Source organism: Rhinoderma darwinii, chromosome 3 (genome assembly GCF_050947455.1).
Source record: "Rhinoderma darwinii isolate aRhiDar2 chromosome 3, aRhiDar2.hap1, whole genome shotgun sequence".
Taxonomy (NCBI): Eukaryota; Metazoa; Chordata; class Amphibia; order Anura; family Rhinodermatidae; genus Rhinoderma; species Rhinoderma darwinii.
The window spans coordinates 76,894,776-76,911,175 of record NC_134689.1 but is presented as its reverse complement, the minus strand read 5'-3'; the positions used below and the strand labels follow the sequence as shown (position 1 = coordinate 76,911,175).

General features: G+C 40.0%; 14 non-coding genes across 14 annotated transcripts; all 14 read left to right on the top strand.

Moving 5' to 3' along the window:
* Positions 1 to 13: 13 nt before the first annotated feature.
* TRNAL-AAG (transfer RNA leucine (anticodon AAG)) lies at positions 14 to 96 on the top strand. The gene has a single exon. It is a non-coding gene; the product is annotated as a tRNA-Leu (tRNA).
* Positions 97 to 1,773: 1,677 nt separating this feature from the next.
* On the top strand, positions 1,774 to 1,856 carry TRNAL-AAG (transfer RNA leucine (anticodon AAG)). The gene has a single exon. It is a non-coding gene; the product is annotated as a tRNA-Leu (tRNA).
* A 1,921-nt stretch (positions 1,857 to 3,777) lies between these two features.
* Positions 3,778 to 3,860, top strand: TRNAL-AAG (transfer RNA leucine (anticodon AAG)). Its single transcript has one exon. It is a non-coding gene; the product is annotated as a tRNA-Leu (tRNA).
* A 512-nt stretch (positions 3,861 to 4,372) lies between these two features.
* TRNAL-CAG (transfer RNA leucine (anticodon CAG)) lies at positions 4,373 to 4,455 on the top strand. The gene has a single exon. It is a non-coding gene; the product is annotated as a tRNA-Leu (tRNA).
* Positions 4,456 to 4,946: 491 nt separating this feature from the next.
* On the top strand, positions 4,947 to 5,029 carry TRNAL-CAG (transfer RNA leucine (anticodon CAG)). Its single transcript has one exon. It is a non-coding gene; the product is annotated as a tRNA-Leu (tRNA).
* Positions 5,030 to 6,378: 1,349 nt separating this feature from the next.
* On the top strand, positions 6,379 to 6,461 carry TRNAL-CAG (transfer RNA leucine (anticodon CAG)). Its single transcript has one exon. It is a non-coding gene; the product is annotated as a tRNA-Leu (tRNA).
* A 1,349-nt stretch (positions 6,462 to 7,810) lies between these two features.
* Positions 7,811 to 7,893, top strand: TRNAL-CAG (transfer RNA leucine (anticodon CAG)). The gene has a single exon. It is a non-coding gene; the product is annotated as a tRNA-Leu (tRNA).
* A 754-nt stretch (positions 7,894 to 8,647) lies between these two features.
* TRNAL-CAG (transfer RNA leucine (anticodon CAG)) lies at positions 8,648 to 8,730 on the top strand. The gene has a single exon. It is a non-coding gene; the product is annotated as a tRNA-Leu (tRNA).
* A 754-nt stretch (positions 8,731 to 9,484) lies between these two features.
* Positions 9,485 to 9,567, top strand: TRNAL-CAG (transfer RNA leucine (anticodon CAG)). The gene has a single exon. It is a non-coding gene; the product is annotated as a tRNA-Leu (tRNA).
* A 1,776-nt stretch (positions 9,568 to 11,343) lies between these two features.
* On the top strand, positions 11,344 to 11,426 carry TRNAL-AAG (transfer RNA leucine (anticodon AAG)). The gene has a single exon. It is a non-coding gene; the product is annotated as a tRNA-Leu (tRNA).
* Positions 11,427 to 12,518: 1,092 nt separating this feature from the next.
* On the top strand, positions 12,519 to 12,601 carry TRNAL-CAG (transfer RNA leucine (anticodon CAG)). The gene has a single exon. It is a non-coding gene; the product is annotated as a tRNA-Leu (tRNA).
* Positions 12,602 to 13,839: 1,238 nt separating this feature from the next.
* On the top strand, positions 13,840 to 13,922 carry TRNAL-CAG (transfer RNA leucine (anticodon CAG)). Its single transcript has one exon. It is a non-coding gene; the product is annotated as a tRNA-Leu (tRNA).
* A 1,092-nt stretch (positions 13,923 to 15,014) lies between these two features.
* TRNAL-CAG (transfer RNA leucine (anticodon CAG)) lies at positions 15,015 to 15,097 on the top strand. Its single transcript has one exon. It is a non-coding gene; the product is annotated as a tRNA-Leu (tRNA).
* Positions 15,098 to 16,093: 996 nt separating this feature from the next.
* Positions 16,094 to 16,176, top strand: TRNAL-CAG (transfer RNA leucine (anticodon CAG)). Its single transcript has one exon. It is a non-coding gene; the product is annotated as a tRNA-Leu (tRNA).
* Positions 16,177 to 16,400: the final 224 nt, after the last annotated feature.

Sequence of the window (16,400 nt, the reverse complement as noted above, 5' to 3'; positions counted from 1 at the left end):
GGCTTTTCTATAAGTCAGGATGGCCGAGCGGTCTAAGGCGCTGCGTTAAGGTCGCAGTCTCCCCTGGAGGCGTGGGTTCAAATCCCACTTCTGACAATACAACTTTTATTAAACACACTGCATTCCGACACCGCTAGTGAAAAAACACGCCCCAAAATGTTAGACTCTTCAGATGACTGGCTTGGCATCCAATCTTGAAAGTTTTCTTATTTGTGTAGGATAGGATGACCGAGCAGTCTCTCGTGAAGGCGTGGATTTAAATCCCACTTTTGAATACTCATATTTAAGTAAACTATGTAAGACAATACCGATTCCTCTGCTTACCTGAGTGAATGTTATAGAGAATGGAACTCCACTAATCTACTGCTGGGTACCTCCCAGGGTAGTTTTTCTGTATTTTCAGGTTAAAGCAAGAACAAGGGTTCTTCAGGACCTCTTTGTTACAGCACTGTTAATCATAAACCAATAACTACATGATGGAAATGGACAAGAAACAGTTCTAATCTTTCTATTTTAAATTCCCAAAAACTGGACCCTTAACATGACGGTTTTTTCTTCCATTTCTGAAAGGCTTGGCTTTTCTTTAAGTCAGGATGGCCGCGCGGTCTAAGGCGCTGCGTTCAGGTCGCAGTCTCCCCTGGAGGCGTGGGTTCAAATCCCACTTCTGACAATACAACTTTTATTAAACACACTGCAATGTCATTCCGACAGCGCTAGTGAAAAAACCCACTATGCCAAAACACGCCCCAAAATGTTACTCTTCAGATGACTGGCTTGGCATCCAATCTTGAAAGTTTTCTTATTTGTGTAGGATAGGATGACCGAGCAGTCTCTCGTGAAGGCGTGGATTTAAATCCCACTTTTGAATACTCATATTTAAGTAAACTATGTAAGACAATACCGATTCCTCTGCTTACTTGAGTGAATGTTATAGAGAATGGAACTCCACTAAACTACTGCTGGGTACCTCCCAGGGTAGTTTTTCTGTATTTTCAGGTTAAAGCAAGAACAAGGGTTCTTCAGGACCTCTTTGTTACAGCACTGTTAATCATAAACCAATAACTACATGATGGAAATGGACAAGAAACAGTTCTAATCTTTCTATTTTAAATTCCCAAAAACTGGACCCTTAACATGACGGTTTTTTCTTCCATTTCTGAAAGGCTTGGCTTTTCTTTAAGTCAGGATGGCCGCGCGGTCTAAGGCGCTGCGTTCAGGTCGCAGTCTCCCCTGGAGGCGTGGGTTCAAATCCCACTTCTGACAATACAACTTTTATTAAACACACTGCAATGTCATTCCGACAGCGCTAGTGAAAAAACCCACTATGCCAAAACACGCCCCAAAATGTTACTCTTCAGATGACTGGCTTGGCATCCAATCTTGAAAGTTTTCTTATTTGTGTAGGATAGGATGACCGAGCAGTCTCTCGTGAAGGCGTGGATTTAAATCCCACTTTTGAATACTCATATTTAAGTAAACTATGTAAGACAATACCGATTCCTCTGCTTACTTGAGTGAATGTTATAGAGAATGGAACTCCACTAAACTACTGCTGGGTACCTCCCAGGGTAGTTTTTCTGTATTTTCAGGTTAAAGCAAGAACAGGGGTTCTTCAGGACCTCTTTGTTACAGCACTGTTAATCATAAACCAATAACTACATGATGGAAATGGACAAGAAACAGTTCTAATCTTTCTATTTTAAATTCCCAAAAACTGGACCCTTAACATGACTGTTTTTTCTTCCATATCTGAAAGGCTTGGCTTTTCTATAAGTCAGGATGGCCGAGCGGTCTAAGGCGCTGCGTTAAGGTCGCAGTCTCCCCTGGAGGCGTGGGTTCAAATCCCACTTCTGACAATACAACTTTTATTAAACACACTGCATTCCGACACCGCTAGTGAAAAAACACGCCCCAAAATGTTAGACTCTTCAGATGACTGGCTTGGCATCCAATCTTGAAAGTTTTCTTATTTGTGTAGGATAGGATGACCGAGCAGTCTCTCGTGAAGGCGTGGATTTAAATCCCACTTTTGAATACTCATATTTAAGTAAACTATGTAAGACAATACCGATTCCTCTGCTTACCTGAGTGAATGTTATAGAGAATGGAACTCCACTAATCTACTGCTGGGTACCTCCCAGGGTAGTTTTTCTGTATTTTCAGGTTAAAGCAAGAACAAGGGTTCTTCAGGACCTCTTTGTTACAGCACTGTTAATCATAAACCAATAACTACATGATGGAAATGGACAAGAAACAGTTCTAATCTTTCTATTTTAAATTCCCAAAAACTGGACCCTTAACATGACGGTTTTTTCTTCCATTTCTGAAAGGCTTGGCTTTTCTTTAAGTCAGGATGGCCGCGCGGTCTAAGGCGCTGCGTTCAGGTCGCAGTCTCCCCTGGAGGCGTGGGTTCAAATCCCACTTCTGACAATACAACTTTTATTAAACACACTGCAATGTCATTCCGACAGCGCTAGTGAAAAAACCCACTATGCCAAAACACGCCCCAAAATGTTACTCTTCAGATGACTGGCTTGGCATCCAATCTTGAAAGTTTTCTTATTTGTGTAGGATAGGATGACCGAGCAGTCTCTCGTGAAGGCGTGGATTTAAATCCCACTTTTGAATACTCATATTTAAGTAAACTATGTAAGACAATACCGATTCCTCTGCTTACTTGAGTGAATGTTATAGAGAATGGAACTCCACTAAACTACTGCTGGGTACCTCCCAGGGTAGTTTTTCTGTATTTTCAGGTTAAAGCAAGAACAAGGGTTCTTCAGGACCTCTTTTTTACAGCACTGTTAATCATAAACCAATAACTACATGATGGAAATGGACAAGAAACAGTACTAATCTTTCTATTTTCTATTTCATATTTAAGTAACTATGTAAGACAATACAGATTCCTCTGCTTACTTGAGTGAATGTTATAGAGAATGGAACTCCACTAAACTACTGCTGGGTACCTCCCAGGGTAGTTTTTCTGTATTTTCAGGTTAAAGCAAGAACAAGGGTTCTTCAGGACCTCTTTGTTACAGCACTGTTAATCATAAACCAATAACTACATGATGGAAATGGACAAGAAACAGTTCTAATCTTTCTATTTTAAATTCCCAAAAACTGGACCCTTAACATGACGGTTTTTTCTTCCATTTCTGAAAGGCTTGGCTTTTCTATAAGTCAGGATGGCCGCGCGGTCTAAGGCGCTGCGTTCAGGTCGCAGTCTCCCCTGGAGGCGTGGGTTCAAATCCCACTTCTGACAATACAACTTTTATTAAACACACTGCAATGTCATTCCGACAGCGCTAGTGAAAAAACCCACTATGCCAAAACACGCCCCAAAATGTTAGACTCTTCAGATGACTGGCTTGGCATCCAATCTTGAAAGTTTTCTTATTTGTGTAGGATAGGATGACCGAGCAGTCTCTCGTGAAGGCGTGGATTTAAATCCCACTTTTGAATACTCATATTTAAGTAAACTATGTAAGACAATACCGATTCCTCTGCTTACTTGAGTGAATGTTATAGAGAATGGAACTCCACTAAACTACTGCTGGGTACCTCCCAGGGTAGTTTTTCTGTATTTTCAGGTTAAAGCAAGAACAGGGGTTCTTCAGGACCTCTTTGTTACAGCACTGTTAATCATAAACCAATAACTACATGATGGAAATGGACAAGAAACAGTTCTAATCTTTCTATTTTAAATTCCCAAAAACTGGACCCTTAACATGACTGTTTTTTCTTCCATATCTGAAAGGCTTGGCTTTTCTATAAGTCAGGATGGCCGAGCGGTCTAAGGCGCTGCGTTAAGGTCGCAGTCTCCCCTGGAGGCGTGGGTTCAAATCCCACTTCTGACAATACAACTTTTATTAAACACACTGCAATGTCATTCCGACAGCGCTAATGAAAAAACCCACTATGCCAAAACACGCCCCAAAATGTTAGACTCTTCAGATGACTGGCTTGACATCCAATCTTGAAAGTTTTCTTATTTGTGTAGGATAGGATGACCGAGCAGTCTCTCGTGAAGGCGTGGATTTAAATCCCACTTTTGAATACTCATATTTAAGTAAACTATGTAAGACAATACAGATTCCTCTGCTTACTTGAGTGAATGTTATAGAAAATGGAACTCCACTAAACTACTGCTGGGTACCTCCCAGGGTAGTTTTTCTGTATTTTCAGGTTAAAGCAAGAACAAGGGTTCTTCAGGACCTCTTTGTTACAGCACTGTTAATCATAAACCAATAACTACATGATGGAAATGGACAAGAAACAGTTCTAATCTTTCTATTTTAAATTCCCAAAAACTGGACCCTTAACATGACGGTTTTTTCTTCCATTTCTGAAAGGCTTGGCTTTTCTATAAGTCAGGATGGCCGAGCGGTCTAAGGCGCTGCGTTCAGGTCGCAGTCTCCCCTGGAGGCGTGGGTTCAAATCCCACTTCTGACAATACAACTTTTATTAAACACACTGCATTCCGACACCGCTAGTGAAAAAACACGCCCCAAAATGTTAGACTCTTCAGATGACTGGCTTGGCATCCAATCTTGAAAGTTTTCTTATTTGTGTAGGATAGGATGACCGAGCAGTCTCTCGTGAAGGCGTGGATTTAAATCCCACTTTTGAATACTCATATTTAAGTAAACTATGTAAGACAATACCGATTCCTCTGCTTACCTGAGTGAATGTTATAGAGAATGGAACTCCACTAATCTACTGCTGGGTACCTCCCAGGGTAGTTTTTCTGTATTTTCAGGTTAAAGCAAGAACAAGGGTTCTTCAGGACCTCTTTGTTACAGCACTGTTAATCATAAACCAATAACTACATGATGGAAATGGACAAGAAACAGTTCTAATCTTTCTATTTTAAATTCCCAAAAACTGGACCCTTAACATGACGGTTTTTTCTTCCATTTCTGAAAGGCTTGGCTTTTCTATAAGTCAGGATGGCCGAGCGGTCTAAGGCGCTGCGTTCAGGTCGCAGTCTCCCCTGGAGGCGTGGGTTCAAATCCCACTTCTGACAATACAACTTTTATTAAACACACTGCAATGTCATTCCGACAGCGCTAGTGAAAAAACCCACTATGCCAAAACACGCCCCAAAATGTTAGACTCTTCAGATGACTGGCTTGGCATCCAATCTTGAAAGTTTTCTTATTTGTGTAGGATAGGATGACCGAGCAGTCTCTCGTGAAGGCGTGGATTTAAATCCCACTTTTGAATACTCATATTTAAGTAAACTATGTAAGACAATACCGATTCCTCTGCTTACTTGAGTGAATGTTATAGAGAATGGAACTCCACTAAACTACTGCTGGGTACCTCCCAGGGTAGTTTTTCTGTATTTTCAGGTTAAAGCAAGAACAAGGGTTCTTCAGGACCTCTTTGTTACAGCACTGTTAATCATAAACCAATAACTACATGATGGAAATGGACAAGAAACAGTTCTAATCTTTCTATTTTAAATTCCCAAAAACTGGACCCTTAACATGACGGTTTTTTCTTCCATTTCGGAAAGGCTTGGCTTTTCTATAAGTCAGGATGGCCGCGCGGTCTAAGGCGCTGCGTTCAGGTCGCAGTCTCCCCTGGAGGCGTGGGTTCAAATCCCACTTCTGACAATACAACTTTTATTAAACACACTGCAATGTCATTCCGACAGCGCTAGTGAAAAAACCCACTATGCCAAAACACGCCCCAAAATGTTAGACTCTTCAGATGACTGGCTTGGCATCCAATCTTGAAAGTTTTCTTATTTGTGTAGGATAGGATGACCGAGCAGTCTCTCGTGAAGGCGTGGATTTAAATCCCACTTTTGAATACTCATATTTAAGTAAACTATGTAAGACAATACCGATTCCTCTGCTTACTTGAGTGAATGTTATAGAGAATGGAACTCCACTAAACTACTGCTGGGTACCTCCCAGGGTAGTTTTTCTGTATTTTCAGGTTAAAGCAAGAACAAGGGTTCTTCAGGACCTCTTTTTTACAGCACTGTTAATCATAAACCAATAACTACATGATGGAAATGGACAAGAAACAGTACTAATCTTTCTATTTTCTATTTCATATTTAAGTAACTATGTAAGACAATACAGATTCCTCTGCTTACTTGAGTGAATGTTATAGAGAATGGAACTCCACTAAACTACTGCTGGGTACCTCCCAGGGTAGTTTTTCTGTATTTTCAGGTTAAAGCAAGAACAAGGGTTCTTCAGGACCTCTTTGTTACAGCACTGTTAATCATAAACCAATAACTACATGATGGAAATGGACAAGAAACAGTTCTAATCTTTCTATTTTAAATTCCCAAAAACTGGACCCTTAACATGACTGTTTTTTCTTCCATATCTGAAAGGCTTGGCTTTTCTATAAGTCAGGATGGCCGAGCGGTCTAAGGCGCTGCGTTCAGGTCGCAGTCTCCCCTGGAGGCGTGGGTTCAAATCCCACTTCTGACAATACAACTTTTCTTAAACACACTGCAATGTCATTCCGACAGCACTAGTGAAAAAACCCACTATGCCAAAACACGCCCCAAAATGTTAGACTCTTCAGATGACTGGCTTGGCATCCAATCTTGAAAGTTTTCTTATTTGTGTAGGATAGGATGACCGAGCAGTCTCTCGTGAAGGCGTGGATTTAAATCCCACTTTTGAATACTCATATTTAAGTAAACTATGTAAGACAATACCGATTCCTCTGCTTACTTGAGTGAATGTTATAGAGAATGGAACTCCACTAAACTACTGCTGGGTACCTCCCAGGGTAGTTTTTCTGTATTTTCAGGTTAAAGCAAGAACAAGGGTTCTTCAGGACCTCTTTGTTACAGCACTGTTAATCATAAACCAATAACTACATGATGGAAATGGACAAGAAACAGTTCTAATCTTTCTATTTTAAATTCCCAAAAACTGGACCCTTAACATGACGGTTTTTTCTTCCATTTCGGAAAGGCTTGGCTTTTCTATAAGTCAGGATGGCCGCGCGGTCTAAGGCGCTGCGTTCAGGTCGCAGTCTCCCCTGGAGGCGTGGGTTCAAATCCCACTTCTGACAATACAACTTTTATTAAACACACTGCAATGTCATTCCGACAGCGCTAGTGAAAAAACCCACTATGCCAAAACACGCCCCAAAATGTTAGACTCTTCAGATGACTGGCTTGGCATCCAATCTTGAAAGTTTTCTTATTTGTGTAGGATAGGATGACCGAGCAGTCTCTCGTGAAGGCGTGGATTTAAATCCCACTTTTGAATACTCATATTTAAGTAAACTATGTAAGACAATACCGATTCCTCTGCTTACTTGAGTGAATGTTATAGAGAATGGAACTCCACTAAACTACTGCTGGGTACCTCCCAGGGTAGTTTTTCTGTATTTTCAGGTTAAAGCAAGAACAAGGGTTCTTCAGGACCTCTTTTTTACAGCACTGTTAATCATAAACCAATAACTACATGATGGAAATGGACAAGAAACAGTACTAATCTTTCTATTTTCTATTTCATATTTAAGTAACTATGTAAGACAATACAGATTCCTCTGCTTACTTGAGTGAATGTTATAGAGAATGGAACTCCACTAAACTACTGCTGGGTACCTCCCAGGGTAGTTTTTCTGTATTTTCAGGTTAAAGCAAGAACAAGGGTTCTTCAGGACCTCTTTGTTACAGCACTGTTAATCATAAACCAATAACTACATGATGGAAATGGACAAGAAACAGTTCTAATCTTTCTATTTTAAATTCCCAAAAACTGGACCCTTAACATGACTGTTTTTTCTTCCATATCTGAAAGGCTTGGCTTTTCTATAAGTCAGGATGGCCGAGCGGTCTAAGGCGCTGCGTTCAGGTCGCAGTCTCCCCTGGAGGCGTGGGTTCAAATCCCACTTCTGACAATACAACTTTTATTAAACACACTGCAATGTCATTCCGACAGCGCTAGTGAAAAAACCCACTATGCCAAAACACGCCCCAAAATGATAGACTCTTCAGATGACTGGCTTGGCATCTAATCTTGAAAGTTTTCTTATTTGTGTAGGATAGGATGACCGAGCAGTCTCTCGTGAAGGCGTGAATTTAAATCCCACTTTTGAATACTCATATTTAAGTAAACTATGTAAGACAATACCGATTCCTCTGCTTACTTGAGTGAATGTTATAGAGAATGGAACTCCACTAAACTACTGCTGGGTACCTCCCAGGGTAGTTTTTCTGTATTTTCAGGTTAAAGCAAGAACAAGGGTTCTTCAGGACCTCTTTTTTACAGCACTGTTAATCATAAACCAATAACTACATGATGGAAATGGACAAGAAACAGTACTAATCTTTCTATTTTCTATTTCATATTTAAGTAACTATGTAAGACAATACAGATTCCTCTGCTTACTTGAGTGAATGTTATAGAGAATGGAACTCCACTAAACTACTGCTGGGTACCTCCCAGGGTAGTTTTTCTGTATTTTCAGGTTAAAGCAAGAACAAGGGTTCTTCAGGACCTCTTTGTTACAGCACTGTTAATCATAAACCAATAACTACATGATGGAAATGGACAAGAAACAGTTCTAATCTTTCTATTTTAAATTCCCAAAAACTGGACCCTTAACATGACTGTTTTTTCTTCCATATCTGAAAGGCTTGGCTTTTCTATAAGTCAGGATGGCCGAGCGGTCTAAGGCGCTGCGTTCAGGTCGCAGTCTCCCCTGGAGGCGTGGGTTCAAATCCCACTTCTGACAATACAACTTTTATTAAACACACTGCAATGTCATTCCGACAGCGCTAGTGAAAAAACCCACTATGCCAAAACACGCCCCAAAATGATAGACTCTTCAGATGACTGGCTTGGCATCTAATCTTGAAAGTTTTCTTATTTGTGTAGGATAGGATGACCGAGCAGTCTCTCGTGAAGGCGTGAATTTAAATCCCACTTTTGAATACTCATATTTAAGTAAACTATGTAAGACAATACCGATTCCTCTGCTTACTTGAGTGAATGTTATAGAGAATGGAACTCCACTAAACTACTGCTGGGTACCTCCCAGGGTAGTTTTTCTGTATTTTCAGGTTAAAGCAAGAACAAGGGTTCTTCAGGACCTCTTTTTTACAGCACTGTTAATCATAAACCAATAACTACATGATGGAAATGGACAAGAAACAGTACTAATCTTTCTATTTTCTATTTCATATTTAAGTAACTATGTAAGACAATACAGATTCCTCTGCTTACTTGAGTGAATGTTATAGAGAATGGAACTCCACTAAACTACTGCTGGGTACCTCCCAGGGTAGTTTTTCTGTATTTTCAGGTTAAAGCAAGAACAAGGGTTCTTCAGGACCTCTTTGTTACAGCACTGTTAATCATAAACCAATAACTACATGATGGAAATGGACAAGAAACAGTTCTAATCTTTCTATTTTAAATTCCCAAAAACTGGACCCTTAACATGACTGTTTTTTCTTCCATATCTGAAAGGCTTGGCTTTTCTATAAGTCAGGATGGCCGAGCGGTCTAAGGCGCTGCGTTCAGGTCGCAGTCTCCCCTGGAGGCGTGGGTTCAAATCCCACTTCTGACAATACAACTTTTATTAAACACACTGCAATGTCATTCCGACAGCGCTAGTGAAAAAACCCACTATGCCAAAACACGCCCCAAAATGATAGACTCTTCAGATGACTGGCTTGGCATCTAATCTTGAAAGTTTTCTTATTTGTGTAGGATAGGATGACCGAGCAGTCTCTCGTGAAGGCGTGAATTTAAATCCCACTTTTGAATACTCATATTTAAGTAAACTATGTAAGACAATACCGATTCCTCTGCTTACTTGAGTGAATGTTATAGAGAATGGAACTCCACTAAACTACTGCTGGGTACCTCCCAGGGTAGTTTTTCTGTATTTTCAGGTTAAAGCAAGAACAAGGGTTCTTCAGGACCTCTTTTTTACAGCACTGTTAATCATAAACCAATAACTACATGATGGAAATGGACAAGAAACAGTACTAATCTTTCTATTTTCTATTTCATATTTAAGTAACTATGTAAGACAATACAGATTCCTCTGCTTACTTGAGTGAATGTTATAGAGAATGGAACTCCACTAAACTACTGCTGGGTACCTCCCAGGGTAGTTTTTCTGTATTTTCAGGTTAAAGCAAGAACAAGGGTTCTTCAGGACCTCTTTGTTACAGCACTGTTAATCATAAACCAATAACTACATGATGGAAATGGACAAGAAACAGTTCTAATCTTTCTATTTTAAATTCCCAAAAACTGGACCCTTAACATGACTGTTTTTTCTTCCATATCTGAAAGGCTTGGCTTTTCTATAAGTCAGGATGGCCGAGCAGTCTAAGGTGCTGCGTTCAGGTCGCAGTCTCCCCTGGAGGCGTGGGTTCAAATCCCACTTCTGACAATACAACTTTTATTAAACACACTGCAATGTCATTCCGACAGCGCTAGTGAAAAAACCCACTATGCCAAAACACGCCCCAAAATGTTAGACTCTTCAGATGACTGGCTTGGCATCCAATCTTGAAAGTTTTCTTATTTGTGTAGGATAGGATGACCGAGCAGTCTCTCGCGAAGGCGTGGATTTAAATCCCACTTTTGAATACTCATATTTAAGTAAACTATGTAAGACAATACAGATTCCTCTGCTTACTTGAGTGAATGTTATAGAGAATGGAACTCCACTAAACTACTGCTGGGTACCTCCCAGGGTAGTTTTTCTGTATTTTCAGGTTAAAGCAAGAACAAGGGTTCTTCAGGACCTCTTTGTTACAACACTGTTAATCATAAACCAATAACTACATGATGGAAATGGACAAGAAACAGTTCTAATCTTACTTGAGTGAATGTTATAGAGAATGGAACTCCACTAAACTACTGCTGGGTACCTCCCAGGGTAGTTTTTCTGTATTTTCAGGTTAAAGCAAGAACAAGGGTTCTTCAGGACCTCTTTTTTACAGCACTGTTAATCATAAACCAATAACTACATGATGGAAATGGACAAGAAACAGTACTAATCTTTCTATTTTCTATTTCATATTTAAGTAACTATGTAAGACAATACAGATTCCTCTGCTTACTTGAGTGAATGTTATAGAGAATGGAACTCCACTAAACTACTGCTGGGTACCTCCCAGGGTAGTTTTTCTGTATTTTCAGGTTAAAGCAAGAACAAGGGTTCTTCAGGACCTCTTTGTTACAGCACTGTTAATCATAAACCAATAACTACATGATGGAAATGGACAAGAAACAGTTCTAATCTTTCTATTTTAAATTCCCAAAAACTGGACCCTTAACATGACTTTTTTTTCTTCCATATCTGAAAGGCTTGGCTTTTCTATAAGTCAGGATGGCCGAGCGGTCTAAGGCGCTGCGTTAAGGTCGCAGTCTCCCCTGGAGGCGTGGGTTCAAATCCCACTTCTGACAATACAACTTTTCTTAAACACACTGCAATGTCATTCCGACAGCGCTAGTGAAAAAACCCACTATGCCAAAACACGCCCCAAAATGTTAGACTCTTCAGATGACTGGCTTGGCATCCAATCTTGAAAGTTTTCTTATTTGTGTAGGATAGGATGACCGAGCAGTCTCTCGTGAAGGCGTGGATTTAAATCCCACTTTTGAATACTCATATTTAAGTAAACTATGTAAGACAATACCGATTCCTCTGCTTACTTGAGTGAATGTTATAGAGAATGGAACTCCACTAAACTACTGCTGGGTACCTCCCAGGGTAGTTTTTCTGTATTTTCAGGTTAAAGCAAGAACAAGGGTTCTTCAGGACCTCTTTGTTACAGCACTGTTAATCATAAACCAATAACTACATGATGGAAATGGACAAGAAACAGTTCTAATCTTTCTATTTTAAATTCCCAAAAACTGGACCCTTAACATGACGGTTTTTTCTTCCATTTCTGAAAGGCTTGGCTTTTCTATAAGTCAGGATGGCCGCGCGGTCTAAGGCGCTGAGTTCAGGTCGCAGTCTCCCCTGGAGGCGTGGGTTCAAATCCCACTTCTGACAATACAACTTTTATTAAACACACTGCAATGTCATTCCGACAGCGCTAGTGAAAAAACACGCCCCAAAATGTTAGACTCTTCAGATGACTGGCTTGGCATCCAATCTTGAAAGTTTTCTTATTTGTGTAGGATAGGATGACCGAGCAGTCTCTCGTGAAGGCGTGGATTTAAATCCCACTTTTGAATACTCATATTTAAGTAAACTATGTAAGACAATACCGATTCCTCTGCTTACTTGAGTGAATGTTATAGAGAATGGAACTCCACTAAACTACTGCTGGGTACCTCCCAGGGTAGTTTTTCTGTATTTTCAGGTTAAAGCAAGAACAGGGGTTCTTCAGGACCTCTTTGTTACAGCACTGTTAATCATAAACCAATAACTACATGATGGAAATGGACAAGAAACAGTTCTAATCTTTCTATTTTAAATTCCCAAAAACTGGACCCTTAACATGACGGTTTTTTCTTCCATTTCTGAAAGGCTTGGCTTTTCTATAAGTCAGGATGGCCGAGCGGTCTAAGGCGCTGCGTTCAGGTCGCAGTCTCCCCTGGAGGCGTGGGTTCAAATCCCACTTCTGACAATACAACTTTTATTAAACACACTGCAATGTCATTCCGACAGCGCTAGTGAAAAAGCCCACTATGCCAAAACACGCCCCAAAATGTTAGACTCTTCAGATGACTGGCTTGGCATCCAATCTTGAAAGTTTTCTTATTTGTGTAGGATAGGATGACCGAGCAGTCTCTCGTGAAGGCGTGGATTTAAATCCCACTTTTGAATACTCATATTTAAGTAAACTATGTAAGACAATACCGATTCCTCTGCTTACTTGAGTGAATGTTATAGAGAATGGAACTCCACTAAACTACTGCTGGGTACCTCCCAGGGTAGTTTTTCTGTATTTTCAGGTTAAAGCAAGAACAAGGGTTCTTCAGGACCTCTTTTTTACAGCACTGTTAATCATAAACCAATAACTACATGATGGAAATGGACAAGAAACAGTACTAATCTTTCTATTTTCTATTTCATATTTAAGTAACTATGTAAGACAATACAGATTCCTCTGCTTACTTGAGTGAATGTTATAGAGAATGGAACTCCACTAAACTACTGCTGGGTACCTCCCAGGGTAGTTTTTCTGTATTTTCAGGTTAAAGCAAGAACAAGGGTTCTTCAGGACCTCTTTTTTACAGCACTGTTAATCATAAACCAATAACTACATGATGGAAATGGACAAGAAACAGTACTAATCTTTCTATTTTCTATTTCATATTTAAGTAACTATGTAAGACAATACAGATTCCTCTGCTTACTTGAGTGAATGTTATAGAGAATGGAACTCCACTAAACTACTGCTGGGTACCTCCCAGGGTAGTTTTTCTGTATTTTCAGGTTAAAGCAAGAACAAGGGTTCTTCAGGACCTCTTTTTTACAGCACTGTTAATCATAAACCAATAACTACATGATGGAAATGGACAAGAAACAGTACTAATCTTTCTATTTTCTATTTCATATTTAAGTAACTATGTAAGACAATACAGATTCCTCTGCTTACTTGAGTGAATGTTATAGAGAATGGAACTCCACTAAACTACTGCTGGGTACCTCCCAGGGTAGTTTTTCTGTATTTTCAGGTTAAAGCAAGAACAAGGGTTCTTCAGGACCTCTTTGTTACAGCACTGTTAATCATAAACCAATAACTACATGATGGAAATGGACAAGAAACAGTTCTAATCTTTCTATTTTAAATTCCCAAAAACTGGACCCTTAACATGACTGTTTTTTCTTCCATATCTGAAAGGCTTGGCTTTTCTATAAGTCAGGATGGCCGAGCGGTCTAAGGCGCTGCGTTCAGGTCGCAGTCTCCCCTGGAGGTGTGGGTTCAAATCCCACTTCTGACAATACAACTTTTATTAAACACACTGCAATGTCATTCCGACAGCGCTAGTGAAAAAACCCACTATGCCAAAACACGCCCCAAAATGTTAGACTCTTCAGATGACTGGCCCTGCATCTAATCTTGAAAGTTTTCTTATTTGTGTAGGATAGGATGACCGAGCAGTCTCTCGTGAAGGCGTGGATTTAAATCCCACTTTTGAATACTCATATTTAAGTAAACTATGTAAGACAATACCGATTCCTCTGCTTACTTGAGTGAATGTTATAGAGAATGGAACTCCACTAAACTACTGCTGGGTACCTCCCAGGGTAGTTTTTCTGTATTTTCAGGTTAAAGCAAGAACAAGGGTTCTTCAGGACCTCTTTGTTACAGCACTGTTAATCATAAACCAATAACTACATGATGGAAATGGACAAGAAACAGTTCTAATCTTTCTATTTTAAATTCCCAAAAACTGGACCCTTAACATGACGGTTTTTTCTTCCATTTCTGAAAGGCTTGGCTTTTCTATAAGTCAGGATGGCCGCGCGGTCTAAGGCGCTGAGTTCAGGTCGCAGTCTCCCCTGGAGGCGTGGGTTCAAATCCCACTTCTGACAATACAACTTTTATTAAACACACTGCAATGTCATTCCGACAGCGCTAGTGAAAAAACACGCCCCAAAATGTTAGACTCTTCAGATGACTGGCTTGGCATCCAATCTTGAAAGTTTTCTTATTTGTGTAGGATAGGATGACCGAGCAGTCTCTCGTGAAGGCGTGGATTTAAATCCCACTTTTGAATACTCATATTTAAGTAAACTATGTAAGACAATACCGATTCCTCTGCTTACTTGAGTGAATGTTATAGAGAATGGAACTCCACTAAACTACTGCTGGGTACCTCCCAGGGTAGTTTTTCTGTATTTTCAGGTTAAAGCAAGAACAGGGGTTCTTCAGGACCTCTTTGTTACAGCACTGTTAATCATAAACCAATAACTACATGATGGAAATGGACAAGAAACAGTTCTAATCTTTCTATTTTAAATTCCCAAAAACTGGACCCTTAACATGACGGTTTTTTCTTCCATTTCTGAAAGGCTTGGCTTTTCTATAAGTCAGGATGGCCGAGCGGTCTAAGGCGCTGCGTTCAGGTCGCAGTCTCCCCTGGAGGCGTGGGTTCAAATCCCACTTCTGACAATACAACTTTTATTAAACACACTGCAATGTCATTCCGACAGCGCTAGTGAAAAAGCCCACTATGCCAAAACACGCCCCAAAATGTTAGACTCTTCAGATGACTGGCTTGGCATCCAATCTTGAAAGTTTTCTTATTTGTGTAGGATAGGATGACCGAGCAGTCTCTCGTGAAGGCGTGGATTTAAATCCCACTTTTGAATACTCATATTTAAGTAAACTATGTAAGACAATACCGATTCCTCTGCTTACTTGAGTGAATGTTATAGAGAATGGAACTCCACTAAACTACTGCTGGGTACCTCCCAGGGTAGTTTTTCTGTATTTTCAGGTTAAAGCAAGAACAAGGGTTCTTCAGGACCTCTTTTTTACAGCACTGTTAATCATAAACCAATAACTACATGATGGAAATGGACAAGAAACAGTACTAATCTTTCTATTTTCTATTTCATATTTAAGTAACTATGTAAGACAATACAGATTCCTCTGCTTACTTGAGTGAATGTTATAGAGAATGGAACTCCACTAAACTACTGCTGGGTACCTCCCAGGGTAGTTTTTCTGTATTTTCAGGTTAAAGCAAGAACAAGGGTTCTTCAGGACCTCTTTTTTACAGCACTGTTAATCATAAACCAATAACTACATGATGGAAATGGACAAGAAACAGTACTAATCTTTCTATTTTCTATTTCATATTTAAGTAACTATGTAAGACAATACAGATTCCTCTGCTTACTTGAGTGAATGTTATAGAGAATGGAACTCCACTAAACTACTGCTGGGTACCTCCCAGGGTAGTTTTTCTGTATTTTCAGGTTAAAGCAAGAACAAGGGTTCTTCAGGACCTCTTTGTTACAGCACTGTTAATCATAAACCAATAACTACATGATGGAAATGGACAAGAAACAGTTCTAATCTTTCTATTTTAAATTCCCAAAAACTGGACCCTTAACATGACTGTTTTTTCTTCCATATCTGAAAGGCTTGGCTTTTCTATAAGTCAGGATGGCCGAGCGGTCTAAGGCGCTGCGTTCAGGTCGCAGTCTCCCCTGGAGGTGTGGGTTCAAATCCCACTTCTGACAATACAACTTTTATTAAACACACTGCAATGTCATTCCGACAGCGCTAGTGAAAAAACCCACTATGCCAAAACACGCCCCAAAATGTTAGACTCTTCAGATGACTGGCCCTGCATCTAATCTTGAAAGTTTTCTTATTTGTGTAGGATAGGATGACCGAGCAGTCTCTCGTGAAGGCGTGAATTTAAATCCCACTTTTGAATACTCATATTTAAGTAAACTATGTA